Raw genomic sequence first — 26,620 nt, 5'->3', positions numbered from 1 at the left:
AGAGCAATGCGGCTGGTTCAGTTGGTACAGCATGTGACTCTTGATCTCGGGGTGATGAGTTCAAGCCCCATGTTGAGCAAGGAGCCTACTTCCAAAAAAAAAAAAAAAAGGAGAAAAAGAAGAGAAGAAGAAAAACCCAACCACAAGCTGGGAGAAATTATTTTCCAACAAAGGAATTATATCTGCAATATACAAAAACTCTTACAACTCAATAATGAAAACACACACACGCACACAAAGGACAAAAGATTTGAATAGACAATTCACCAGAGAAGATATACGAATGTCTAATCAGCATTCAAATGCTACTCAACATCATTACTGTAGTTTGTTGTATGTGAACTACTACTCAAAAAAAAAAAAAAAAAAACCTGTAAAATAAAAAACTACCTTTGGCAGTTGCTAGGGCATCAACTCATTATTCTTGAAGATTAGTAGAAAAATGAAAAGAACTGGGAGGAGTCAAGATTGCGGAACAGCATGGAAGCTTTCTGTGTGTCTCGCATCCATGAAATACAGCCAGACCAACACTAAACCATCCTACACACCTAGAAAACCGACTGGAAGATTAACACAACAATCTGCACAAACTGAACCACAGAATTCAGCAGGTATGCGACACAAAGAGCTGAACTTGGGGAGCAAGAAGCCCTGAAAGGTAGGGAACCCCTTTTGCAGGTGGAGAGAGGACGGAGATGGGCGGGGAGCATATGGAGAAAGCACCCCTCCCCAAAAGCAGCTGGAGAGAAAGTGGAAAATTGGAAACAGCCGCAGGGACTAAACTAAAAAGGGAGAAAGGAGAAAGGAGAGGGTTTAAATTCCATTAAGACTAACCAAGTGGAGCGCAAAGGCTGCAACTCCGCAGCTCAATACCTGGCAGTGCTCCGGTGGGAAAGGTGAATCCCCAGGAACAGAGTGGGGTCCGGGAGGATCTCAGGCCACACGGGGAAAAAAGGTTCCACTGCTGGAGGGACATTTGGTAGACTGTTGAAGCCACCTGGTCCCAGCAGACCCCAGAAGGCAGCCACATTCGCTGGTGCTGGGGCAAGGTTGTTGAGGGTGAAGCCTGGTGTCAGATGTGTGTTGCGATTTTCCATGGTCCCTGAAACACTGAGGCTACAATGTCTCGTGATTTTTTTGGAGAGTGGGCTGGCACCTGGCCTCAGTCTCAGGTCACCAGCAACAGCAGGGTCCAGCGGTTGTTCCTGGGTGCAGCTGACATTCGACCATTGCTCATTCAGCCATTGCTAGGTGAGACCCTCCCGTAGAGCAGCGGAGCGGGTCAAAGCCGTAGTCCTCCGGAAGTAAGGGGCCGGGGAAAACAGATGCATCTGAGACAAAACTTGGAAGAGAGGTACTGCCTGGGGCCTGGTCGGGGGGAGTGGACGAGAGCTGAAGACGGAGGACCGATGCATGACTGCTGATCCAGAACAGACTGGGTGGCTGGGCGGTGCCATTTTTCACCACTCCCAAGCATGTGCATGCGCCCTATGAGCACCGCAACAATCCACCCCAGTAGGCTAGCAGCGCCATCTAGGGGATAGCGGAGCTGTTACACCAAGCCCTGCCCAACTGGGCCAACTTCACTCTTCAAGAACACAAACCTCAGCACCGGCTTAATTTATGGACTAAAGAGCTACATGGATCAACCTCTAGGGGAAAACAAAGCAATTTCAGTCTTACTTAAATCTGTTAGCAGGTTCATCTATTCATTTTTTTTCCTCTTTTTCCTTTTTCTCTTTTACAGTTCTTTTCTTTTTCTTGAATACAGAAAGAGAAAAAAACTCATTTTTATTTTCAATTTTTATTAAAAATATCTGTCTTTAATTTTTATTACTATATTTTTTACTTTTGTGTAAATTTTTTCAAATTCTACTTTACTTCCATCATTTTATTTTAGTCTACTTCAGTGTACTCACTTTTTCAAATTTTCAAACAATTTCCTTTTTTTCTTTCTTTTTCTTTTTTTTCTCTTTTTCATTTCTTTTCTTTTTCTTGAATGCAGAAAGAGAAAAACTTCAGTTTTACTTTCAATTTCTTTTAAAAATATTTTTATCTAATTTTTATTACTATATTTTTTGCTTTTATGTAAATTTTTTCAAATTCTATCTTACTCCCATCATTTTATTTCAGTCTACTACAGTGTATTCACTTTTTCAAATATTCAAACGATTTCTTTTTTTGTCTTTTCTTTTTTCTTTTTTCTCTTTTTCATTTCTTTTTTCTTAAATACAGAAAATGAAAAAATTCATATTTCTTTTTAATTTTTATTAAAAATATTTTTCCATAATTTTTTTCTACTACATTCTCTACTCTTGTGTATTTTAGTCTACTTTAGTGTATTCATTTTTTCAAATTCTCAAACGATTTCCTTTTTTTTCTCTCCCCCCCTTTTTTGTTTGTTTGTTTGTTTGTTTCTCTAATCTGTCAAACCACTTTCTACACCCAGACCAAAACACACCTAGGATCTAGCATCATCTATTCAATTTTTGTGTGTGTATGTTTTTAATTTTTAATTTTAATTTTTAATTTTAATTTTTTTTAATTTCAATTTTTCTACCTCATTAATTCCTTTTCTCCCTTCAAAATGACAAAACAAAGGAATTCACCCCAAGAGAAAGAGCACGAAGAAACGACAGCCAGGGATTTAACCAACACAGACACAAGCAAGATGTCTGAACCAGAATTTAGAATCACGATAGTAAGAATACTAGCTGGAGTCGAAAATAGATTAGAATCCCCTTCTGCAGATATAAAAGAAGTAAAAAATAGCCAGAATTAAAAATGCTATAACTGAGCTGCAATCACGGATGGATGCAGGGGCAGCAAGGATGGATGAGGCAGAACAGAGAATCAGTGCTATAGAAGACAAATTTATAGAGAATAACGAAGCAGAAAAAAAGAGGGAGATTAAGGCAAAAGAGCACGATTTAAGAATTAGAGAAATCAGTGACTCATTAAAAAGGAACAACAACAGAAGCACAGGGGTCCCAGAGGAGGAAGAGAGAGAAATAGGGGTAGAAGGGTTATGTGAGCAAATCATAGCAGAAAACTTTCCTAACTGGGGAAAGACACAGACATCAAAATCCAGGAAGCACAGAGGACTCCCATTAGATTCAACAAAAACCGACCATCAACAAGGCATATCATAGTCAAATTCACAAAATACTCAGGCAAGGAGAGAATCATGAAAGCAGCAAGGGAAAAAAAGTCCCTAACCTACAAGGGAAGACAGATCAGGTTTGCAGCAGACCTATCCACAGAAACTTGGCAGGCCAGAAAGGAGTGGCGGGATATATTCAGTGTGCTGAATCAGAAAAATATGCAGCCAAGAATTCTTTATCCAGCAAGGCTGTCATTCAAAATAGAAGGAGAGATAAAAAAAAGTTTCCCAGACAAACAACAATTAAAGGAGTTTGTGACCACTAAACCAGCCCTGCAAGAAATTTTAAGGGGGACTCTCTGAGGGGAGAAAAGATGAAAATATATATATATAAATAAATAAATACCAAAAGCAACAAAAGATTAGAAAGGACCAGAGAACACCACCAGAAACTCCAACTCTACAAGCATCATAATGGCAATAAATTCATATCTTTCAGTACTCACTCTAAACGTCAATAGACTCAATGCTCCAATCAAAAGACATAGAGTAACAGAATGGATAAGAAAACAAGACCCATCTGTATGCTGTCTACAAGAGACCCACTTTAGACCTAAAGACACCTACAGATTGAAAATAAGGGGATGGAGAACCATCTATCATGCTAATGGTCAACAAAAGAAAGCCGGAGTAGCCATACTTATATCAGACAATCTAGACTTTAAAATAAAGACTGTATCAAGAGATGCAGAAGGGCATTATATCATAATCAAGGGGTCTATAGACCAAGAAGACCTAACAATTGTAAACATTTATGCGCCAAATGTGGAAACACCCAAATATATAAATCAATTAATCACAAACATAAAGAAACTCATCGATAGTAATACCATAATAGTAGGAGACTTCAACACCCCACTCACAGCAATGGACAGATCATCTGATCAAAAAATAAACAAGGAAACAATGGCTTTGAAATGACACATTGGACCAGATGGACTTAACAGATATACTCAGAATATTTCATCCTAAAGCAGCAGAATATACATTCTTCTCCAGTGCACATGGAACGTTCTCCAGAATAGACCATATACTGGGACAGAAATCAGCGCTAAGTAAGTACAAAAAGATCGAGATCATACCGTGCATATTTTCAGACCACAATGCTATGAAACTCGAAATCAACCACAAGAAAAAATTTGGAAAGGTAACAAATACTTGGAGACTGAAGAACATCCTACTAAAGAATGAATGGGCTAACCAAGCAGTTAAAGAAGAAATTAAAAAGTATATGGAAGTCAATGAAAATGATAGCACCACAACCCAAAACCTCTGGGATGCAGCTAAGGCGGTCATAAGAGGAAAGTATATAGCAATCCAGGCCTTCCTAAAGAAGGAAGAAAGATCTCAGATACACAACATAACCTTATGCCTTAACGAGCTGGAAAAAGAACAGCAAATAAAACCCAAAACCAGCAGAAGACAGGAAATAATAAAGATTAGAGCAGAAATTAATGTTATCGAAACCAAAAAAACAGTAGAACAGATCAATGAAACCAGAAGCTGGTTCTTTGAAAGAATTAACAAAATTGATAAACCACTAGCCAGTTTGATCAAGAAGAAAAAGGAAAGGACCCAAATAAGTAAAATCAAGAATGAAAGAGGAGAAATCACAACCAACACAACAGAAATAAAAACAATAATAAGAAAATATTATGAGCAACTATATGCCAATAAAATGGGCAATCTGGAAGAAATGACAAGTCCCTAGAAACATATACACTACCAAAACTGAAACAGCAAGAAATAGAAAATTTGAACAGACCCATAACCAGTAAGGAAATTGAATTAGTAATTAAAAATCTGCCAAAAAAAACAAGAGTCCAGGGCCAGATGGCTTTCCAGGGGAATTCTACCAAACATTTAAGGAAGAGTTAACACCTATTCTCTTGAAACTGTTCCAAAAAATAGAAATGGAAGGAAAACTTCCAAACTCTTTCTATGAAGCCAGCATTATCCTGATTCCAAAACCAGACAGACACCCCACTAAAAAGGAGAACTATAGACCAATTTCCCTGAACATGGATGCAAAAATTCTCAACAAGATATTAGCCAACCAGATCCAATACATTAAAAAAATTATTCACCACGACCAAGTGGGATTTATACCTGGGATGCAGGGCTGGTTCAATATCCACAAAACAATTAACATGATTCATCACATTAATAAAAGAAAGGACAAGAACCATATGATCCTCTCAATAGATGCAGAGAAAGCATTTGACAAAAGACAGTGTCCTTTCTTGATAAAAACCCTCAAGAAAGTAGGGATAGAAGGAGCATACCTCGAGATGATAAAAGCCATATACAAGCGACCCAACACTAATATCATCCTCAATGGAAAAAAACTGAGAGCTTTCCCCCTAAGGTCAGGAACAAGACAGGGATGTCCACTCTTGCCACTGTTATTCAACATAGTATTGGAAGTCTTAGCCTCTGCAATCAGACAACACAAAGAAATAAAAGACATCCAAATTGGCCAGGAGAAGGTCAAACTTTCACTCTTCACAGATGACATGATACTCTACATGGAAAACCCAAAAGATTCCACCAAAAAACTGCTAGAACTGATTCATGAATTCAGCAAAGTAGCAGGATATAAAATCAATGCATAGAAATCAGTTGCATTCCTATACACCAACAATGAAGCGACAGAAAGAGAAATCAAGGAATCGATCCCATTTACAGTTGCACCAAAAACCATAAAATACCTAGGAATAAATCTAACCAAAGAGGTGAAAAATCTATACACTGAAAACTATAGAAAGCTGATGAAAGAAATTGAAGACACAAAGAATTGGAAAAAGATTCCATGCTCCTGGATAGGAAGAACAAATATTGTTAAAATGTCAATACTACCCAAAGCAATCTACATATTCAACGTGACCCCTATCAAAGTTAACACCAGCGTTCTTCACAGAACTAGAACAAATAATCCTAAAATTTGTATGGAACCAGAAAAGACCCTGAATAGCCAAAGTAATCTTGAAAAAGAAAACCAAAGCAGGAGGCGTCACAATCCCAGACTTCAAGCTATACTACAAAGCTGTAATCATCAACACAGTTTGGTACTGGCACAAGAACAGACACTCAGATCAATGGAATAGAATAGAGAACCCAGAAATGGACCTACAAACGTATGGCCAACTAATCTTTGACAAAGCAGGAAAGAACATCCAATGGAAAAAAGACAGTCTCTTCAGCAAGTGGTGCTGGGAAAACGGGACAGTGACATGCAGAAGAATGAACCTGGACCACTTTCTTATACCATACACAAAAATAAACTCCAAGTGGATGAAAGACCTCAATGTAAGACAGGAAGCCATCAAAATCCTCGAGGAGAAAGCAGGCAAGAACCTCTTTAATCTTGGCCACAACAATTTCTTACTCAACATGTCTCTGGAGGCAAGGGAAACAAAAGCAAAAATGAACTACTGGGACCTCATCAAAATAAAAAGCTTCTGCACAGCAAAGGAAACAATCAGCAAAACTAAAAGGCAACTGACAGAATGGGAGAAGATATTTTCAAACATCTCAGATAAAGGGTTAGTATCCAAAATCTATAAAGAACTTATCAAACTCAACACCCAAAAACAAATAATCCAGTGAAAAAATGGGCAAAAGACATGAATAGACACCTCTCCAAAGAAGACATCCAGATGGCCGACCAACACATGAAAAAATGCTCAACATCACTCATCATCAGGGAAATACAAATCAAAACCACAATGAGATACCACCTCACATCTGTCAGAATGGCTAACATCAACAACTCAGGCAACAACAGATGTCAGCGAGGATGCAGAGAAAGGATCTCTTTTGCATTGTTGGTGGCAATGCAAGCTGGTGCAGCCACTCTGGAAAACAGGATGGAGGTTTCTCAAAAAACTAAAAATAGAACTACCCTAAGACCCAGCAATTGCACTAACAGGCATTTATCCAAGGGATACAGGTGTGCTGTTTCAAAGGGACACATGCACCCCCATGTTTATAGCAGCACTATCAACAATAGCCACAGTACAGAAAGAGCCCAAATGTCCATCGATGGATGAATGGATAAAGGAGATGTGGTATATATACACAATGGAGTATTACTCGGCAATCAAAAAGAATGAAATCTTGCCCTTTGCAACTATGTGGATGGAACTGGAGGGTATTATGCTAAGTGAAATTAGTCAGAGAAAGACAAAAATCATTTTGAGATTTTAAGACGATTTTAAGAGACAAAACAGATGAACATAAGGGAAAGGAAGCAAAAATAATATAAAAATAGGGAGGGGGACAAAACAAAAGACACTCATAAATATGGAGAACAAACTGAGGGTTGCTGGAGGGGTTGTGGGAGAGGGGATGGGCTAAATGGGTAAGGGGCGTAAGGAATCTACTGAAATCGTTGCTTCACTATACACTAATTCATTTGGATGTAAATTTTAAAAAATAAAATATAAAGTTAAACTATAAAAAAAAAAAGAAAAGAAAAAGAACCAAACAATATTATCCAGGCTTTTCTAAAGTGAATTGTGCTTCAGGAAACCCTAATAGTCAACAGGAAAAAAGGGGAGGGGTTTAGAATCACAGTCACAAATACAGAAGGAATAATAGAATTAGAACATCACTCGTATGTAATCCTTAATAAAATAATAAATCTAGACAAAGAGCATCCATGGCTGCTGAAACCATTATGTTGGAGGCTGATGTGGAATTTAATAATGGATGAATTAGGTTGACTACATCTGAAGTCATCAATAAAATTAACATCATGAAATGTGGAATATTATGTACTTTCTCTTGTGATGCAATAGTACATAGTGCCACCTATAACATATTTTTGCAAAAAAAACTGTATCTGAATATTATCAAGCTTCTAGAGCTAATTATCAGGAGGGATCAAAGGACTTGTTGAAGGATGCCTTGAGGTTGCAATTAGCCAAAATCTGTGGGAAATTCTATCGATCAACAAATAAATATCATAAATGGGAGTAGAGAGAGAGAATTGGTATAAATTAAGAGAAATTTAAGAGATACGTTAGTCAAATGCAAAGTGGTGGACTTTGTTTGGATCTTGAGTCAAGCAAATCAATTGCAAAAATACCAGAGATATGTGTGGAAATTTGAACAATGACTATGTATTAGGTAATGCAGGTTTTTTATTATTACTAATCTTATAAGGTGTAACAATGATACTGTGGTTATCCTTTTTTTAAAGAGTAGTTACCTGTTGGGTATTCGTACTGAAGTGTTCACAAGTTAAATTAAACCATATCTGGGATTTCCTTTAAAATATTCCAGTGACCACAGTACAGGGGTAGAGGAATGCTGTGGAAATGCATAGAGTAAACAGTGCTGACAAGCCTTAGAAGTAATATGGGTGGATACATGGGGTGGGAGGGTAAATACAGTATCTCCCCTACTTTATTATCTTCCATAATAAAGAACTGGGGTTGTGTTCTGTTGAATTTTACATGGGCTGTATCCATACAGATCCCAGCCCTGGGGCCAGTTCTGACTTACTGAGAGTTCAGCAGGAGGATTCCCTCCCTGATCCACACAGAGACCACAGGTTCAGTGTCTGCAGGGTGCACAGGAGAGAAAGGAGCCAGGGGTTAAGAAAACAGTAAAGCAAGCAGGTGAAAGCAGGCACCCACCTGTGTGCTGAGGATTCACGGAGAGTGGGGGGACCCTGGCGAACAGAAGACCACATGTCCAATCCAAAGGGGGCAGCCAATGTTGCCATGTGGGAACAGGGGCACCAGATGGCCAACTTTCCTGATTTTTCATTAGAAAACTGAAATCTGAGCATTTCAGTAAAATCTCCCAACATGAAGGGAAACAATTAAAAATTGTTTCAATGCTTGGCCACTCAGTGCTAGAAAGCTGAACAAATTCTGTCAGGAGGCTAGATTTGTTCCACAGACTGCTGTTTTGTGATCTCTGACATCACACCATGTAATGCATTATACAGTGCTGTGATGCATTAATAATTGTTGACATCTTTAGCAGTTGGGTCACATGCTGGGACAACTGGGGTCGCATACATCTGAAATACCCAGACCTTTTACATGCAGACAGCTGTCAAGCCAGACATCCAGAGTTCAGCCATACTGAACTCTGAACTGAACATGGGCATACAATTATCTCTGTCAAATTGCATATTGTCATTTGTCAGAAACATTTGTCTCTGGATTGTCTCTACTTGTCCTCCAAATTCTATGGAATTTTTACTCCCTTCCAGCTTTGTGTTGCTCACAATAAGCCTGTCTTCATCCAAAGTAACTACAAAGTCAATGTCAGCCAGGGATGTGTCGGGCTCTTCTGCTCAAGATCACCTATAACTTCACCTACCTTCCAAGTTTGTCCATCTCGTATTTACACATCTTCCTCCTTAAAGCCACCCTACGTCAGACACAGGCCTAATCCACCAATCTTGCGGCGTTAATCGTGTCACCTCCTCCCATCTGTATGGTACTATATGGTTTTTAAGGCATTTTCCCAAAATATCCTGACTTGATCTTTGTCACCTATCACAGGCTTTAAAAATCCAATCAATGTCACATTAAGATGTTGCATTACAAATCTGCCAGTAGTCTATTTGTTTGTTTATAACCCACTACTAATTTCCTAGCAGGGGATTTCTAGACTAAATAGAGAAAAGGCAACTAATTTCACATCCTTCCTTCCCACCTCACCATTTAACCAGAAAAAGAGCTCCCCAAAGCACCACCATTCCCACAATAGCTAACAGAGACAGAAACAATATTTAAGAGAAAGTTCTAACCTTGAGAGGTGACAGAAAGTAGAATGGGTTGCTTGTGAAGAAAAGGCATTTTGATGCCAGAAGTTTTCAACTAGGAGCTGCGGTTCTGTAGAAGGGATTCCAACATGGATGGGAAGTTGTGCGGAATGATCTTACATTCAGTTATTTCTGTCCATGTGAGGAACCTGTTCCGTGCTCAGCTCTCAGAAGTATCTGACCAGTTCTTGCAGTGAGTAACCTGTGACATCAGAAACACACTTGGCAAGTCTGATCATTTTTATGCTTTGCGTATTTTACAACCAATTCCGTTTTTAAAAAAAGAGTTTTCAGCAAGTTTTCTTTTAAAAATGCCAACCTTTCCACTGTCGTTCAAAAACGAAGAGAATCCATACAACAGAATATTATTCAGCTATAAAAAGAAATTAAGTAGTGATGCAGGGTAGAACATGGATGAATCTTGAAAACATTACGCTAACTGAAAGAAACCAGTCCCAAAAGACTTCATGTTCTATGATTCCATTCATATGAAGGTTCGCAATAGGAAAATGTATACAGATAGAAGGTAGATTAAGTGGTTGCTTAGGGCTGAAGTGAGGAGCCAGTGGTGATAGGTAAAGGATGTGGGGTATCTTACTGAGGTGCTGAAAATGTTCTAAAATTGACCATAGTGATGGTTGCACAATTCGGTGAATACACCAAAATCCATTGAAACGTACACTTTAAAACGGTATATGAATTACTTCTTAAAACTGTTTTCTTTTAAACTTAAGCAAACTTTCTTCTTATAATTATTAATGGACAGATACTTGTCTCCAGGCCTGGGCTAGATTTCTCACCATCTGCCGAGGATGAACCTGTAAGCAGAAGGCTCTCGGTGGGTGAGAGCCTGGCCTCAGGTTAGATGAGGAGGGCAGACATTCTCGCATTTCAGTGGGCATGAGGCTCTCCATCCTCAATCTGTAGCAGAGGAGATGGACAAGAACTCCACCATCCACCCACTTTCTCTGAGCCTTCTAGGTCTTGCCTCTCAACGCTCCAGGTAGTATTTCTATCCCAGGATTTAACTATATCCTGTCCATAAAAACAGCAGAAACCACTCTTTCGGAAGAACGCGTTTGGGACGACTCTCAAGCCGACTAAACTTGTTCTCTGCTCGGCCCACACCTCCTGGGTATGTGGGGCACCCACCCACCCCTTGGCAAAGCAGTCCCCACGCTTCAGAGGAGTGCTGCCTACAAAAACAAACACACAGATTTCCTGCCCCCTCCCCCCACCCCTCAGGAGGACTTCTGAACCTGGCATTTGTGGCATGCATGAAAGGACACCCACCACTCGGACATCTCTAGAAGACGTCTGCTCTGCGGTCCGCCAGCAAATTGCACCACTGCAGACTGGCACCGGAGACAGGAGACACAAAATGGGGAGAGGGAAACGCCCAGTGCACATATCCCAAACTCTGCACGTCCGCCCAGGGAGGCCTGTGCCTGGAGAGGGGAAAAGGGCCCCCAATCTCGGAGTGTCTGCAGCTAGGAGAGAAGGGAGGGACTGCTCCACTTCCGCCCTCCTCTTGAGCCCTGGACCCAACTCCCGGGAGCGGTCGCCCTGCTAGCGACCCGCGACCCAAGGCACGCGGAGCCACGCCCCACTCTGCCCCAGGCGAGGGGCAGCAGACGGGAAGCCGGACCTCCTCCCGGCGCCAGGAGCTCGGGCACGCCCAGTAGATTTTTGACCTCGAAGTACAGGCGGGGCCCCACCACTCGTGCGGCGCCCCTGGATCTTCAGTCCACAACGCCGCTACTGTGGCCGGGGAGTAGATGCCGTTAAAGAAAAGGCCTAGGAAGAGAAGTAGAAGGAAGCAGAGTGCAGACGTCCGGGTTCGAGTGGCTGGACGGTGCGTGGGGGCAACAAGTAGCTTGCACAGCGGGTAAGAAGCGTCAGTGCGAGCTGCTTCCTGCCTGCGGCGGAGCGACCCGCGCACGCAGGCAGAGACGGCAACTGAGAATGCTAAAGAGAGGCTAACTTCTTCCTTTGGGCAAGGAGATAAAAGGGGGGTGAGAGTATCCAAAAGGGTCGTGCTCCAGGTGAGGCTCGAACTCACAACCTCGGCATTGCTCTGCATGTACTGCTGTATAAGTACCGCGCGCTAACCGATTGCGCCACTGGAGCTCCGCTTAGCCGGCCTCGCGATGGCTCTATCAGGGTTCACCCGGGCTCGGTGCGGGCTTCAACGGAGCATGCGCACTGGTGGCTCGCGGCTCGGCGGGAGTAGGTCCGGGCCCCGAACCGCCCTCCTGCAGCTGCGGGCCCCGCGGCCCTAGGCGGAGTGAGCGGGGACTTCTGCGAGGGTCTCCCCCCGGAACGGAGGGCCGGTCGGCTGGGCAGTGACGGGCAGGCCAGTGGGCCGTTGAAATGAGCTCAGCCTGCCTCGCTGGGCAGCGCGGGAGGAGGAGCCCCGGCGTTACGTTCGGCGTCCTCCGGGAGTTTCGCCTCCGGGAGTTTCGCCTCCGGGAGCGGGCCCCGCGAAGAGCCGTTTTTGCGGCCGGCGGGAGGACCTCGGTGCGGTGGTGACGCGGGCCGAGGGGTGGGGCGGAGCCGGGCGGCCTCGGCTCGTCGGCCTCAAGTTCCCGGTGGCCGCCCCCCGCCCCGCGCCCCTCGTGACCAATTAGCGGGAGGCGGTGGCCCGGACTCCCCGCGCCGCCCTGGAAGTCAGCGGGGGCTGTCCGGTCAGGCAGCGCCGGGGCTGGGGCTGGACCGAGGGTGGCCTCCGCCGGCGGGGACTCCAGGACCCCAGAGGGCGGGGACTTCAGCATTGGAGCGTGGTGTGCCCGGGAGTTTTTCCGCGACCCCTTGTGCATCCTGCGTGCAGGCACAAGGCGTGTTCCCAAAACTGTTTCAAGCCACGGGCATTCCGGGGATACGATAGCCTGAGCCTTCGAGAGGGTGCAGGCTAATCCCCGCGTGTTTTGTTGGGCCACAACACGTTTGTTTAATTTTAAAACTAGTTTCTAATATTTAAAATCAAGAGGTCTCATACAAATATCTGCATATCCGTTTCTTTTTTAAAAACCAAACAGTGTAACACTGTACCTAGAGCCGAATTATAACTAAGCACTTTGTCTTCGTGGACCCCTTTCTCCATTAAAAAAAAAATTTAATAATATTTTACTACTGCAAAATAAAGACAAATATAATCCAGGCTGGATTTATTGTTACATCATGATTATATTTATTTTTTCTTCTGATTTAAAAAGAATTTAAAATGTAAACATTTTTGCGGGCAAAAGGCACTGTGCCTATTGAATCTAATTGTTAATTCCACCAGTAACCTGCATCGCCCTGGGGGGTTAGCTGCAACCACAATATACCCCCCCCCCCCAGTGTCTTCCTCCAGGGTTGCCTCTCTAGATTATCTCCTGGGTCTCTGTTGGCTTGTTGGTCACCCCGTTTGGTTGACCAGAACCAGAAGAGCAAATAACAACACTATAATAGACTGGGGGAACCGGTATGAACAAGTGATGGGAGGCAGAATAGAGATCCGGTATGTAGACACTTTGATGATGACTTGCCCACAGTAACAGGTTGTGGTAGGGTGACAGTGTCAAGCAGTAGAATTGTAAAAAGGCTTGAAATTCAAGCAGAATTTATTAGAATAAGGAGACAGTAAAAGTTTCTGTGTAAGGCAGAGGCCTCCCAAAGGTGATGTTTATAGGAAGCTCAGTACCATGTGCCTACCCAGAGAAAAGAGGTGAGACTCTCCAAATCATTTTGAACTGTAAGAGACACACATCCAGAGCAAGAGCTCAGATAGGGGGATGGTTAATACCCCTGCAACATCCCACCAGGCACCAGGCAGGTAGTGGGATACAGAGCTGTTTACAACATGGCCAGGAGCATGCCTGGCCAAGTCCAGGGTACCTCGAGGGCAGTGGAGAGAGAGACTTCGAAATAAATAAGTTGGAACAGGCTGTTAAGGTAATTGCATGGTTTCCTTGAGGTGGGAATAACTTTAAATTTTAAAATTTTATTTTATTTTTTAATTTATTTAAGTAATCTCTACACCCAACACAGGGCTTGAACTCACCGCCTGGAGATTAAGAGCTACATACTCCACCCACTGAGCCAGCGGGGCACCCCTAGGTTTTTAAATTTTAAATTGAAAGAGATGGGGCACCTGGGTGGATCAGTCTGTTAAGCATCCAACTTTGGCTCAGGTCATGATCTCTCAGTTCATGAGTTTGAGCCCCACATCAGGCTTTGACCTGACCGATCAGAGCCGGAAGCCTGCTTCAGATACTGTGTCTCTTTCTCTCTCTGACCCTGCCCTGCTCCTTCTCTGTCTCTCAAAAATAAACGTTAAAAAAAATTTTAATAAATTGAAAGGGGTTAATTTCCATAGTATCTTCTCAAATGCAGTAGCATTAGTCTGGTCTTCCTCCCTCCAAGTCCCTCAGAAGAGCCCACCTGGTAAACTCTGGGCAGCCAAGTTGGCCCTGGTGGGCCATAGATCCATTCCTCCATCGTGGATCTACTCTTTCATTGGTTCAGCAGATTTTGGCTGATCCTGGTTGCATGGGAACTAAAATAGCTTAGCTCCCAAGGTAACCGGGGCTCTAAAGGAAGGACCTAGTAAGGGCAGTGCTGAACCTGGAGGGGGCAGTGTCAGAACCTCTGCTACCCAAGAGATTGTTACAAGGCAAGGTCTCTTGGGACCTTCAAATCACTTAAACTCATACAGACCGACTCTGAAGAGCAATGAATTAAGAGTCTGAGCTCTGACCCTCACTGGCTGAGTGATCTTAAGTAAATCTCTTACCCTTTCTGGGCCTTAATTACCTCACCTATAGTCTGAGACATCTCGACCAGATGAGAGCTTTCTAGCCTATTTTGACTGGAGAAGTCTTTTCACCATGTGTATACTTGCCAACACCTTGAGATTATTAAATCATTTAATAATCTTTGTGATGTGTAAAGTTCTTTTTAAAATAAAATTTATTTTGGACAAATGTATAACTTTAAAATAATCTCAAGCAATGTCTATAATATAAAGACTAGTCTTAACCTATTTCCATTTACTATGTAATTATATAAATTACATAAATATTAGTTTCAGGCACCCAATATAGTGATTCAACACTTCCATACATCACCCAGTGCTCATCACAACAAGTGCACTCCTAAATCCCCATCACCTGTTTTAATTCCTCTGGTAACCATCAGTTTGTTCTCTGTAGTTATGAGTCTGCTTTGTGGTTTGCCTCTCTTTTTCCCTTTGCTTGTTTGTTTTGTTTCTTAAGTTCCACATATGAGTGAAATTATATGGTATTTGTCTTTCTCTGACTTATTTCCCTTAGCATAATACTCTCTAACTCCATCCATGTCGCTGCAAATGGCAAGATTTCATTCTTTTTCATGGCTGAGTAATATCCTGGGGTGTGTGTGTGTGTGTGTGTGTGTGTGTGTGTCCACACAACATCTTCTTTATCCATTCATTAGTCAATAGACACTTGGGCTGTTTCCATAATTTGGCTATTGTAGATAATGTTGCTATGAGCATCGGGGTGCATGTGTCCCTTTGAATTGGTATCTTTGTATTCTTTGGGTAAATACCTAGGAGTGCAATTGCCAGATCATAAGGTAGTTCTATTTTTAACTTTTTGAGCAACCTTCATACTGTTTTCCAGAGTGGCTGCACCAGTTTGCATTCCCACCAACAGTGCTTTTAACAAATAACTTTCAAAAGAACATTTATAAGCGCGCCTGGGTGGCTCAGTCCATTGAGCATCCATGTCTTGATTTCAGCTCAGATCATGATCCCAGGTTTGTGGTATGGAGCCCACACTGGGCTCTGTGCTGAGCATGGAGCTTGCTTAAGATTCTTTCTCTCTCCCTCTCCCATGCTCTCCATCTCTAAAATAAACATAATAAATAATAAATAAATAAATAAATAAATAAATAAATATTTATCATTTGATATTGGGACAAATGTATATTAAAATGTATGAAATTTTATAACTCATTATAGCATCAAAAATAGGCAAAAAAACTGCTTTTATAAATGAATATTTGGAATTTATGCTTTTTGCACTTAAAAAACTGGTTTATTTTTATTACTTTCTTGTTTTCATGTCTAAATGATGAGATAAAACAGAAGGGTTCAAGCTGCGATATACAAGCACCATTTTTAGTGGGTCTGGCTCATGTTTATTCCTACTAATGAAAGGCTGTATTGGATCTAATGGTCACTCTATTTCCTCTTTTTTGGCTTTGGTTTTTGATATCAGGATGAGCCAGATAAACATTTTGGTCAGCTGAATCCAATTTGCATGTCTGGTGAACAAAGATCATCTTGAGTCACATTGTAGAATTTACATGTCATGTTCTTCATTTACTTTCTTTCGGCAAACTTCACATTTTACGTTTTTAGCCAGTGTTCCATAATGACAATATATTAAGCAGTATATGACTACAAGAAGTTGCCATGGAGTCATCAAAACCCATAGAGGATCCACCAGAGTGGCTGAGTCATATGCACACACCTGGTGTTCGGATGCTGCTGCAGGGTGCTGGTCAGCATGCATTGGGAGGCTCCCAAAGTGATCCCATTTTCATGGGGCAAGAGGTTGTCTGAAGAATACTTTTTTTCAGACTACAAGTTTGAAAGCTGCCACTCCCACCTATAAGTGCAGACCTCAAGTGTAGACCATCTTGACTGCCTTTCTGAACCTCTGGGATCACGCAGCATCTGAGATCCCCTCCTGTGCTAACTAGTCCATGATCCTCCCCAGCACCACCTGGGGAAATGACCCTTTATTTTCCCTTAGGAGGAGAAAGGCCCAAGGCCCAAACTTGAGGGAAGCGTGAGGCGGACTGAACCGGTTACATGCAGCAGTGGAGCATGATAATTTGGGGAAACACAGATCCCTTCATTCTGGATTGAAGCTGAAATGAAAGACATGGTAAGAGCCCATCAGTTGAGAGGAAACTCAAAAAGACTGCTCACACCCATTGTTGGTAAAAGTGTGGGAAATGGACACTGTTGTTTTGTTTTGTTTTGTTTTGTTTTGTTTTGTTTTGTTTTGTTTTGAAGACCGTTGGGTAGGATCTATCAAATGCATGTATCCTTTGACCCAGTGCTTCTGCTTCTAGGAATCTGCCCTATAGAGACACTCGTATATGGGAATAAGTATTTCATCAACTCTAAGATGCCCTAAACTGGAAAATATACTGTTGTTTTATGTACCATTAAGAAAGGAGGAGCTCCTGGGTGGCTCAGTTGGTTGACCGTTGGACTTCGGCTCAGGTGACAATCTCACGGCTGGTGAGGTCCAGCCCCACATAGGGCTCCACGCTAACAGTGCAGAGCCTGCTTGGGATTCTCTCCCTCTCTCTCTCTCTCTCTCTCTCTCTCTCTCTCTCTCTCCCCTCTCTCTCTCTCTCTCTCTCTCTCTCTTCCCCTCCTCCAGTCGTGCTTTCTCTCTGTCTCAAAATAAAGAAACTTAAAAAAAAGAAAGAAAAAATCCTGCCATTTAAACTATGATGCTGTACTTTCATATTACTTAGACTTTTTATTATATACTTATTAAAAGAGCTCTTTTAGACTCAGACGTACTTTTTTTTTTAATCATATATTAGTCTTGAGAACTGCTGCAGCTCTCTGCCCAGCTTTTCCACCTCTTGGTTCCTCCCACTTACAGACCAGCCAATGCTTGGGAGGGGAAAGGCTCTCAGGGTGTCACACTCACCTCAGTGTACTTCTCTTCTCCCTGAAGTCATGGCCCCTCAATACCTGGACTGCCTCAGTAGCTCTTCATTGCCTTCAAGCAGATGTGTGTGTGTGTGTGTGTGCGTGTGTGCGTGTGCGTGTGTTTATTGTACCTCTAGCCACTATCTGTGGGAGTAGCTTAATAGAAAACAACACTTCAAGAGGTAGCACGAATTCATCCTTCAAACAGGGACATTTCTGAGAGCAAGAGGGTCACTGCCAATAATACTGGGTCAGGGGTGGCTCAGCCAGCTTGAGCATCTGGCTTCTGCTCAGATCATGATCCCACAGTTTGTGAGCTCAAGCCCCGCATCTGGCTCTGTGCTCACAGCCCAGAACCTGCTTCAGATTCTGTGTCTCCCTCTCTCTCTGCCCCTCCCCCGCTCACACTCGGGGTCTCTCTCTCTCAAAAATAAATTTAAAAAAAAAACATTAAAAAGGGGCGCCTGGGTGGCTCAGTCGGTTAAGTGTCCGACTTTGGCTCAGGTCACGATCTCGCAGTCCGTGAGTTCGAGCCCCGCGTCGGGCTCTGTGCTGACTCCTCAGAGCCTGGAGCCTGTTTCACATTCTGTGTCTCCCTCTCTCTCTGACCCTCCCCCGTTCATGCTCTGTCTCTCTCTGTCTCAAAAATAAATAAACCTTAAAAAAAATTTAAAAAAAAAAACATTAAAAAGATAATAATACTGGATCAATGAGCATGACATGTGACTGTCACGGACAGCCAGAACACACGGCCACCCTAATCCTAGTCCCTTTTGTACTGCTGTAAATACATAAATCATAAATAAGAAAGATTCCTTATTAACTTTTTTTAAATTTGAGAACATAGATGGAGGGTGTGCCTGTTATTAACTAAGTGCTTCTCTGCCCCAAATACGCCTTTCTCGCCCTGCTCTGCAATCCTGTTAGCCAGTGCTGCCTTAGACCTTGTCAGTGAGTGGACAGTGTTTTTCTTCTGGCTCCTTGAGCACACAGCTGGGTGGTTTCTCAGTGAGATTTTGCTGTCCCCCAACACACAGTTTCCTGCCTGTCAACTCTAGCCTGCTGCACCTCAGCAAACTTCTCTGCCGTCCAGTAGGCCACTACCATAAGTCTCAGCTTTGGCGGGAGGAAGGGCCCCTTCCAAGTTCCTTCCTTCCATGGGTTTTCTACATCATCTCTGGAGGTAGTGGCTTCTCCCTCTATCCCTATTCCTGTATTCATTAAAGCTCCATTTAACCCCCTCAGTGGTTACTCCCTGTCTACTGGTTAACAATTTTTTTTTTTTTGCTATTTATAAAGTATAATCTCTGTTTGATTTTATTTTTCCAGAGAACAGTTTTTCTTCAATCCTTAAGGACTTAGCTCTTTACATGGGCTTTGGTGGAGGTCGTGGGCAGCACCGGCAGGTCTAAATCAGGGCGGTGGTGTTCGGTCCTTCTGTGCTTCACGAGAGCGATTCCTGACTACCTTGCTGTGAATGGCACAACTCACACAGTAACGTAGTTTCACATACAGCTTGGGAAGCACATAGGCATCGAAGACACTCGCTTCAGAAAGTCCCTGACCCCGGCGGCCTCTACTATGTTCCAGATAACGAACTTCTTAATGGCCTTGTCCTTGGGTACGCAGCGGGCACAGTTGGTACAGCGAATAGGCTGCACGTGGCCAAGGCCTTTTTTGGCACGACCATTGTTCCTTCTTTTCTTGGTCATCTTGGAAAAGAGGACCCGAGAGAGCAACAATTTTTTATACTGAATTTTCTCTGTTCAAATTCCTGGTGTGGTTTCTGGATCCAGGCTCATACAGGATGCATTTGTTATTTCCTTCACTTGTCATTTGAAAACAAAATATTTCAAAGGATATGGAGAATACGTGCTGGGTTGGAAAAAATAACACCCTTCTACAGTGCTTACCATGTGCCAGGCACTGTTCTGAGAACTTTACACCTTATTAACTGTGGTCATTCCCGTGCCAGTATTATGAAGTAAGTAACATTATATTTTCCTTTTACAGATGAGGACACTGATGCACGGTGAGGTCACCTAAGTAAATAGGAGAGACCGGATTCAAATGAAGATTGTGTGATTTGAGAATCCATGCCCTTGACACTACAGAGAGTAGGGTGCTCAAAAGGCCACTGGAGTAGGAGGGCCATGACAGTGCCTGGCATTTAGAACGGGGCCTCTCAAGAATCACCCTCAAGAAGGCACTTATCAGGACTCACAGAGCCCCTGCGTGATGGTGGCTAAGGGTCCTAATTTGACATATAGGAAAGATCAGATAGAACTAGGGCCGCTAGAGAGATGAAAACTGGGGCCCAGGGGTGCTGGGGCCCCTGGCTGCCCCAAACCCTCCTGCTGAGAAGATGGGTGGTTCTCCTGTCAGTTCTGTCAACAGTTGAACCCAAACATACTGGACCAGGTATGTGAGGGCAGTCTCTAAGGAGACTAAGCACAGATGATGATGGTGTCTTCCCTTTGAGAGGAGGAAGGGAGAGTCTTAACAGAGGCAGCCACAGAACTCTGGGGTTGCAGTTCCTCTCTGGGCTATCCTTAGGTCAAAGTGTTGGGGCCTGTAGGAAAGCTTACCCTGTGAGGCTGAAGAAAGACAAGGAAGTGGAGGAAAACAATCTTCACTTATATGTCTGTTCAGCCAGGAACTGCCCGGCTTCAAAATTCCTTTACATGTACACACTGTGAAAAATAACGGGAAACTTCACTAAAATGCAGTGTGGAGGTTCCGGCAGGGGGAGCTCTCCTACACCACTACGCAGCCGTCAATTGCTGACCCAAGAGGAAGACGCGAGTTGACGGGGCTAGTGGATACCACTCCACTACTCCAGCCAAAGGACAGTGCTTTCCTCGTCCCCGGGGCAACAGCTCAGCCAATGAGAAGCCACCATACTTGGAACTCCCAGTTTACCCCAATGGACTTTTAGTTTCTAACAGCCTGTCCAACTGACCCCTTTTCTCCTTAAAAAAGCGTACCTCTCCTCTCTTCCCCGGACTTGCCTTTGGTTTTGGTGCAACTTCTTTGTCCCGGATTACAGCTCTCTTTAATTACTGAATAAGCTCGTAAAATAACTGGCAGTTTTAATTTTTAAGGTTAATAATTACTTGGTGATCAGAGGTGGCATCCAGAGAAGACCCCCACCCCCACCCCAGTGCTCCCGGGGCTGGTGAGCAAATAGGTGCGGTACCCACGGAAATGTTGCCGCTCACTGCTTTCTCGCCTTCTCTGGGGTTGGAGGGTAAGTGTTTTGGTTTGGGGGGGGGTGTTTGTTTTGTTTTTTAATCTTTGGGAGTACAGTTTGGCCTTTGGTTGGATTCCTTTTCGGCATCAGACTGTTCCCTTTGGAGCTGTGCCAGTTCGAACTGTGTTGGCCTTTGTTCCTACTCCCCTTGGGACTGAACTGGTGAAGTGGGAACTGTGCCTGTTGGAACTGCCATTGGGTCCTAATCCTGTTTGTAACTGGACTGTTCCTTCAGACACTGCTAGCTAGCCCCTGTCTGATTCCTTCTGGAACCAGACTGTTCCTGAAAAACTTCTAAGAAATGGGATTCCAGTCATCAAAATGCTTTGAGGGCACCCCCCTTACTGGGAATCCAGCTGGTTTTATGTTTAAAAACTATGCACACTCTGCATGCACACTTACAGATTAATGGACTGACTTAACCAGAAGTGATTCAGAACTTCAATGGCCTATATTATAGGGAACTTTTGATCTCCCCAAACTTTAGCTTTTTCAAAGCTGAATTGGACAACCATGGTTCTAAAATCGACAAAACTGGGGCGCCTGGGTGGCGCAGTCGGTTAAGCGTCCGACTTCAGCCAGGTCACGATCTCGCGGTCCGTGAGTTCGAGCCCCGCGTCGGACTCTGGGCTGATGGCTCAGAGCCTGGAGCCTGTTTCCGATTCTGTGTCTCCTTCTCTCTCTGCCCCTCCCCTGTTCATGCTCTGTCTCTCTCTGTCCCAAAAATAAATAAACGTTGGAAAAAAAAAAATTTTTTTTAAATAAATAAATAAAAAAATAAAAAAAAATAAAATCGACAAAACTGAATAGGACTGAATAGGATTCCTGTTTTAATTGGTATTTTGACGCTTCCAAATGCTATCAGGAATCTAAAATCCCTCTCTCCTGACCTTTTGGTATCTTTCATCTGACCATGTCAAATGTTCCCATTTAAACTTACCTAGCATCATGGTTTATGATTTAAAAAAACAAAACAAAAAACCCTCTGGTCCTTATGTCTAGAGGCACTTTGAATCTTTCATGCCAGATACTGCCTGCAGCAGGATCAAGAAGGTTTTATGGAAAATTGGGATAGTCTCCATGACCACAGCTAAATAAATAAGAAACAACCTACCCTGTGGGTTTTGAAAAGTTTAAAAATAATAATAAAATAGCCTCCAAGATACAATTTATAAACCAAATGAGGCAAACAAACAATTAAAAAGAAAAAAAGGGGCTTCTGAGACCTCTTCTGCCCCTCCCCCATCTTTCTTGCCTACAGACACAAGGCAGCTTACCTTTGTGCTCATCTCCTGCCTCCTAATCAGCTGGGAAAAACTACAGTCAGATTGGAAATGAATCCCTCTCTGTCCTTACTGACACCAGACCTACACTCTGTGCTTAACTCCACTGCTCTAAAGCAGCCCGTGCCTCAGAGGACTAAAAAGCAGCTCAAATACTGGGGGTTCTCTGATAAACCTCAACAGATTCTCGTCTCTGAACCCATTCCCTTTTTCCCTTTTGGAGAGATCCACACCCTTTTCTCCTGAGTTCCTCAGCGCCTATTCATTTATTGGGCTGAGCTTTCTTAGAAGAATATCATGCCAGGGGTGCCTGGGTGGCTCAGTCGGTTGAGCATCTGACTTTGGCTCAGGTCATGATCTCACAGTTTGTAGGTTTGAGCCCCGCATCGGGCTCTGTGCTGACAGCTCAGAGCCTGGAGCCTGCTTTGGATTCTGTGTCTCCCTCTTTCTCTGCCCCTGCCCCGCTCACACTCTGTCTCTCTCAAAAATAAACATTAAAAATATATATATATATATTATAATAATAATAATAAAATATCATGCCAGAATTTCTTTCTCCCAAAAGGGAAAAATAATTCTAGAATTTGACAGTGGTAACAAAATTAGCGAACAAAAGGAAATGAATGACCTTTCATCATCTTTTCTATGCTCTGTCTCTGATGGCACTATAGCTGAGTCTGAGGACAGTAATCATTTGTTCCTTTTGGATCAGCTACCACCCTCTTTATGGGCAAAATCATCTACTGATATTGGCAGAATCCACAGTGCACCTCACATCAAGATTCAAATAGGTCCCTCAAAACCACTCTCTAGAATTAATCAATACCCTGTAAATAAGGAAGCCCTTCAGAGCAGCAAGTCCATAATAGAGGGTTATAAGACTTGGGGCCTGATTATCCCCCGTACTAGTCCCTGTAACAACTCTATTTTACCGTGAGAAAACCCAACAGCCAAGGATGGATGTTTGCCCATGACCTCCAAGCAATAAGTAACATTGTTATCCCTTGGCATCCAGTTCCCCATCCTCATCTACTACTGACATCCATTCCCACTGAAAGCATATTTTCACTATCATTGTCCTATACAGTGCATCTTAGTATCACTGTTGATAAGGACATCCGATATCTTTGCCTTCATTTGAGGAGAATGGCAATACACCTGGACAGTAATGGCCCAAGGTTACACAGAGATTCCTTCCCATTTCTCACAAAACTTAAAGGCTGATTTGGATGATAGAACGTTTTTTTCCAGGCTCTAATTTGTTTCAATAGGCTCATGACCTGCTTCTCTGCTCCCCTTCTCAAACCTCTTCACCAGAAGAGTTAAAACTCCTGTTAAAACTCTTGGCTTTAAAGGGACATAGAGTGTCCAAAGAAAAATTGCAGTTTGTTCAAACTCAGGTTCAATTATTTAGGACACCTGATCTCAGAACAAGGACTAGATTTGGGTCCAGGTAGATTTCAAGGCTTCCTGAATTTCCCAAAACCTAAAACTAAGCAATTTCTTGAACTGGCTGGCTATTACCACAATTGGATTCCAAATTTCTCTGATATGGCTCAGCCTCTATGTGCTTTACTAAAAAACAACATCCCTATCCCTGTTATTTGGAAAGAGGGGGATGACATAGCCTTTGGGACTTTAAAGGTCTAACAAAACTCCCTGCCCTTGGAATCCTAATTATCAACTTCCCTTTTTCCTCTTTGTATGTGAAAGGGAACGAACTGCCCTTGGAGTGCCCACCCAAAAGCACAGGGACCATCATCGCCCTGTGAGGATTATAGCCAACAACTGGACTGGATATCCTCTATGGATCCCTTGCCTGAGAGCCATTCCTGCCACTGCCCTTTTAGTTAAGGCCACTGCAGAAATAGTCACGGGGTCCCCTTTAACCATCCTTGTGCCACCAAACTCCAAGGAATAGACTCTTGGATCTTTGTGACACATGTAAAGAAAGCACCAAACCCTAGCTCGACCTGCACACCCACCATCTGGTGACCTGAAAGTAAAGATTTCTCAGAATTGAAACAGACAACATCTGGACAGATGGCTTTCTCAAGATGTCTGGACCAGGCCTATACACCTTTTCACACTGTTGCTTCTATCTCTGTTGAGGAAAGAAAATGCCCTTTGTCTGCATTTCCCAATGTCTTGCAAAAGGAGGAAACCTTTGATTATGAGCTTTTCATAAACAGCCACATAATAATCCTGTGAGCATTTCTGAAGGGTTAGAAGATTCAGAATTCATGATAGTCTTTTATCTGAACTATTAACTGACTCTGGATTCTTACCCCAATTCACAGTTTCTGAATTTACAACTTTACAGACTACTGCTGAATAACACATATGGTTCTAAACAGTTCTTTTGAAGTAACAGTGTTATTTTCCCTTAATCTACCTTTGAAGTTTTGCTATTCTTGCAAAAAAGTTCATCAGCTGTTGCTTTGTGTTTATACATTATGCTGTATCTTCCCAAATGCGCTCTGTTTTTTCATTCAGTGCACTCCCACAGTATTTCACTATTTTGCCTCATAGTCACTTTAAGAGGGGACCTCCAGGAGGTATACATGACTTCGGGTTTGCCTTCATAGGGGAAACCTTACTTCCCTAAGCCCAGATAAGCGCCAATAAATATTTTCAGTTGGCTACTTTCAGACCTTGGGTCCTGGTTTTAAACCAACGTAGAGTTTGGAATTGTTGTGTTGCTTCTAATTCCATACTTGTCTGTCAATCTTTTGCAGAAAGGAGGTGCCCTTGCAGAAAGGAAGATACAGACTTCCAATGAAAAGTGCCTGAGAGTTTCCTCCTTCTAACCTTCCCTGTTATTCCAGTGTGGCTTAAGTGACTTCCAACTGCTATGCACTTTCCGTCCGACGTTAGACATGACAACCAGGAAAGGTTCTTCTTGGAGCTGAGAGGAAAAAAACACTAAATATAAAGAACCTGACTATTGATCAATTATGCCTTCAAGGAAAGATCGAAAGGGTGAAATGTGAGAAATAATAACTGGGAAACCTCACTAAAATGGAGCCCAGAGGTTTCTGCAGGGGGACCTCTCACGCCCTACCATACAGTTAACTGTAGACCCAACAGGAAGAGATGGACTTGACCTTACGTGGACTTGACCTTGCATGTAGATACACTCTACTACTCCAGCCAAAGGGAGAGATTTTTTCCTCATCCCCAGGCAACAGGTTAGCCAATGAGAACCCCCCATACTTGGAACACCCGGTTTTCTCCAATGGACTTTTAGTTTATAACAGCCTTCCCCAGTTATGCCTTTTCTCCTTAAAAGAGTCTACCTCTCTCCATCGTTCCCCAGACTTGCCTATGGTTTTGCCTCAGCTTGTTTGTCCCAGATTGTTATTCTCTTTTATTCCTGAATAAAGCCGTTTTTGCTGGTAAAATAAACTGGGAGTTTTTATTTTTAAGGTTAACAACACATGGTTTAGCCATTCTATTAATGGACATCTGGGGTTATTTCCTGTTTAAACCTGTCATAAATAAAGCTGCTAAGAGCATTCTTGTGCACAGGTTTTTGTTTTCATTTCTTTGGGGTAAATACAGGAGTGGAATTGCTGGGTCATAAGGTAGGGTTTTTTGTAAAAATTTTTTATTGTAAAACTTTTTTAATGTTTATGTATTTTTGAGGGAGCGAGAGATTACAGAAGGGGCAGAGAGAGAGGGAGACACGGAATCTGAAGCAGGCTCCAGGCTTCTAGCTGTCAGCACAGAGCCTGACACGGGGCTCAACCTCACTGACTGTGAGATCATGACCTGAGCCAAAGTTGGATGCTCAACCGACTGAGCTACCGAGGCGCCCCAATTGTAAACATTTTTTTAGTTTTATTTATCTTGGGAGAGAGCATGAGCAGTGAAGGGGCAGAGAGAGAGAGAATCCCAAGCAGGCTCTGCACTGTTAGCACAGAGCCTGATGTGGGCTTGAACTCACAAACTTCGAGATCATGACCTGAACCAAAACCAAGAGTCAGACACTCAACCGACTGAGCCACCCAGGCACCCAAGATAAATAAAACTTAAAAAAGACACTCTGACCTCTGAGAGGACACAACAGCTTCTCATGTTGGTATCTCTGATGGGGTCACTTTAAAGCTGATTCTGCAAGATCCAGGAAACTGCCAAGCCCTACGTGACAGGGAAGCTAAGGGAAAGGCCCAGGGTGTGGAGTTGGGGAGCCACAGGCAGGCCGGCAGTCCCTGCTTCCCCCACCCCCATCCTTGAAGACACCCTCTCTTACCTCCATTGGCTTTTTTTGTGGTTGTTTGGCTATCATTTTGTTCTTCATTTCTTATTTTATTGCACTGTGATGAATGAAGATGGTCTGATTATTATTTTGGGGAGGGAGGATGTGTTAATATTTCTTTTGTAGTTGAGCCTATGGTCAACTTTGTGAATGTGTACTCTT

The 26,620-nt window shown here is 42.9% G+C and overlaps 2 long non-coding RNA genes, 1 other non-coding gene and 1 pseudogene across 3 annotated transcripts in view; 1 reads left to right on the top strand and 3 right to left on the bottom strand.

Annotated features, from left to right (window-relative positions):
* The window catches only part of LOC115510522, a 30,886-nt gene extending 19,347 nt beyond the window's left edge, over positions 1-11,539 (bottom strand). Inside the window, exons 1-2 of the long non-coding RNA XR_003967746.1 lie at positions 11,247-11,539; positions 9,939-10,155 (exon numbers count right to left, since the gene is read on the bottom strand). This is a non-coding gene — a long non-coding RNA (uncharacterized LOC115510522). The remainder of the gene's footprint in view (positions 1-9,938; positions 10,156-11,246) is intronic.
* A 20-nt stretch (positions 11,540-11,559) lies between these two features.
* Positions 11,560-25,728, top strand: LOC115510521. Its single transcript, XR_003967745.1, has 4 exons — positions 11,560-11,841; positions 16,739-16,873; positions 20,766-20,911; positions 24,936-25,728. It is a non-coding gene; the product is annotated as an uncharacterized LOC115510521 (long non-coding RNA).
* On the bottom strand, positions 11,991-12,083 carry TRNAI-UAU. The gene is given in 2 exon segments: positions 11,991-12,026; positions 12,046-12,083. It is a non-coding gene; the product is annotated as a tRNA-Ile (tRNA).
* On the bottom strand, positions 18,957-19,502 carry LOC115510520 (annotated as a pseudogene).
* Positions 25,729-26,620: the final 892 nt, after the last annotated feature.

Source organism: Lynx canadensis, chromosome A3 (genome assembly GCF_007474595.2).
Source record: "Lynx canadensis isolate LIC74 chromosome A3, mLynCan4.pri.v2, whole genome shotgun sequence".
NCBI classification, from domain to species: Eukaryota; Metazoa; Chordata; class Mammalia; order Carnivora; family Felidae; genus Lynx; species Lynx canadensis.
This window is presented reverse-complemented; position numbering and strand designations above follow the sequence as displayed.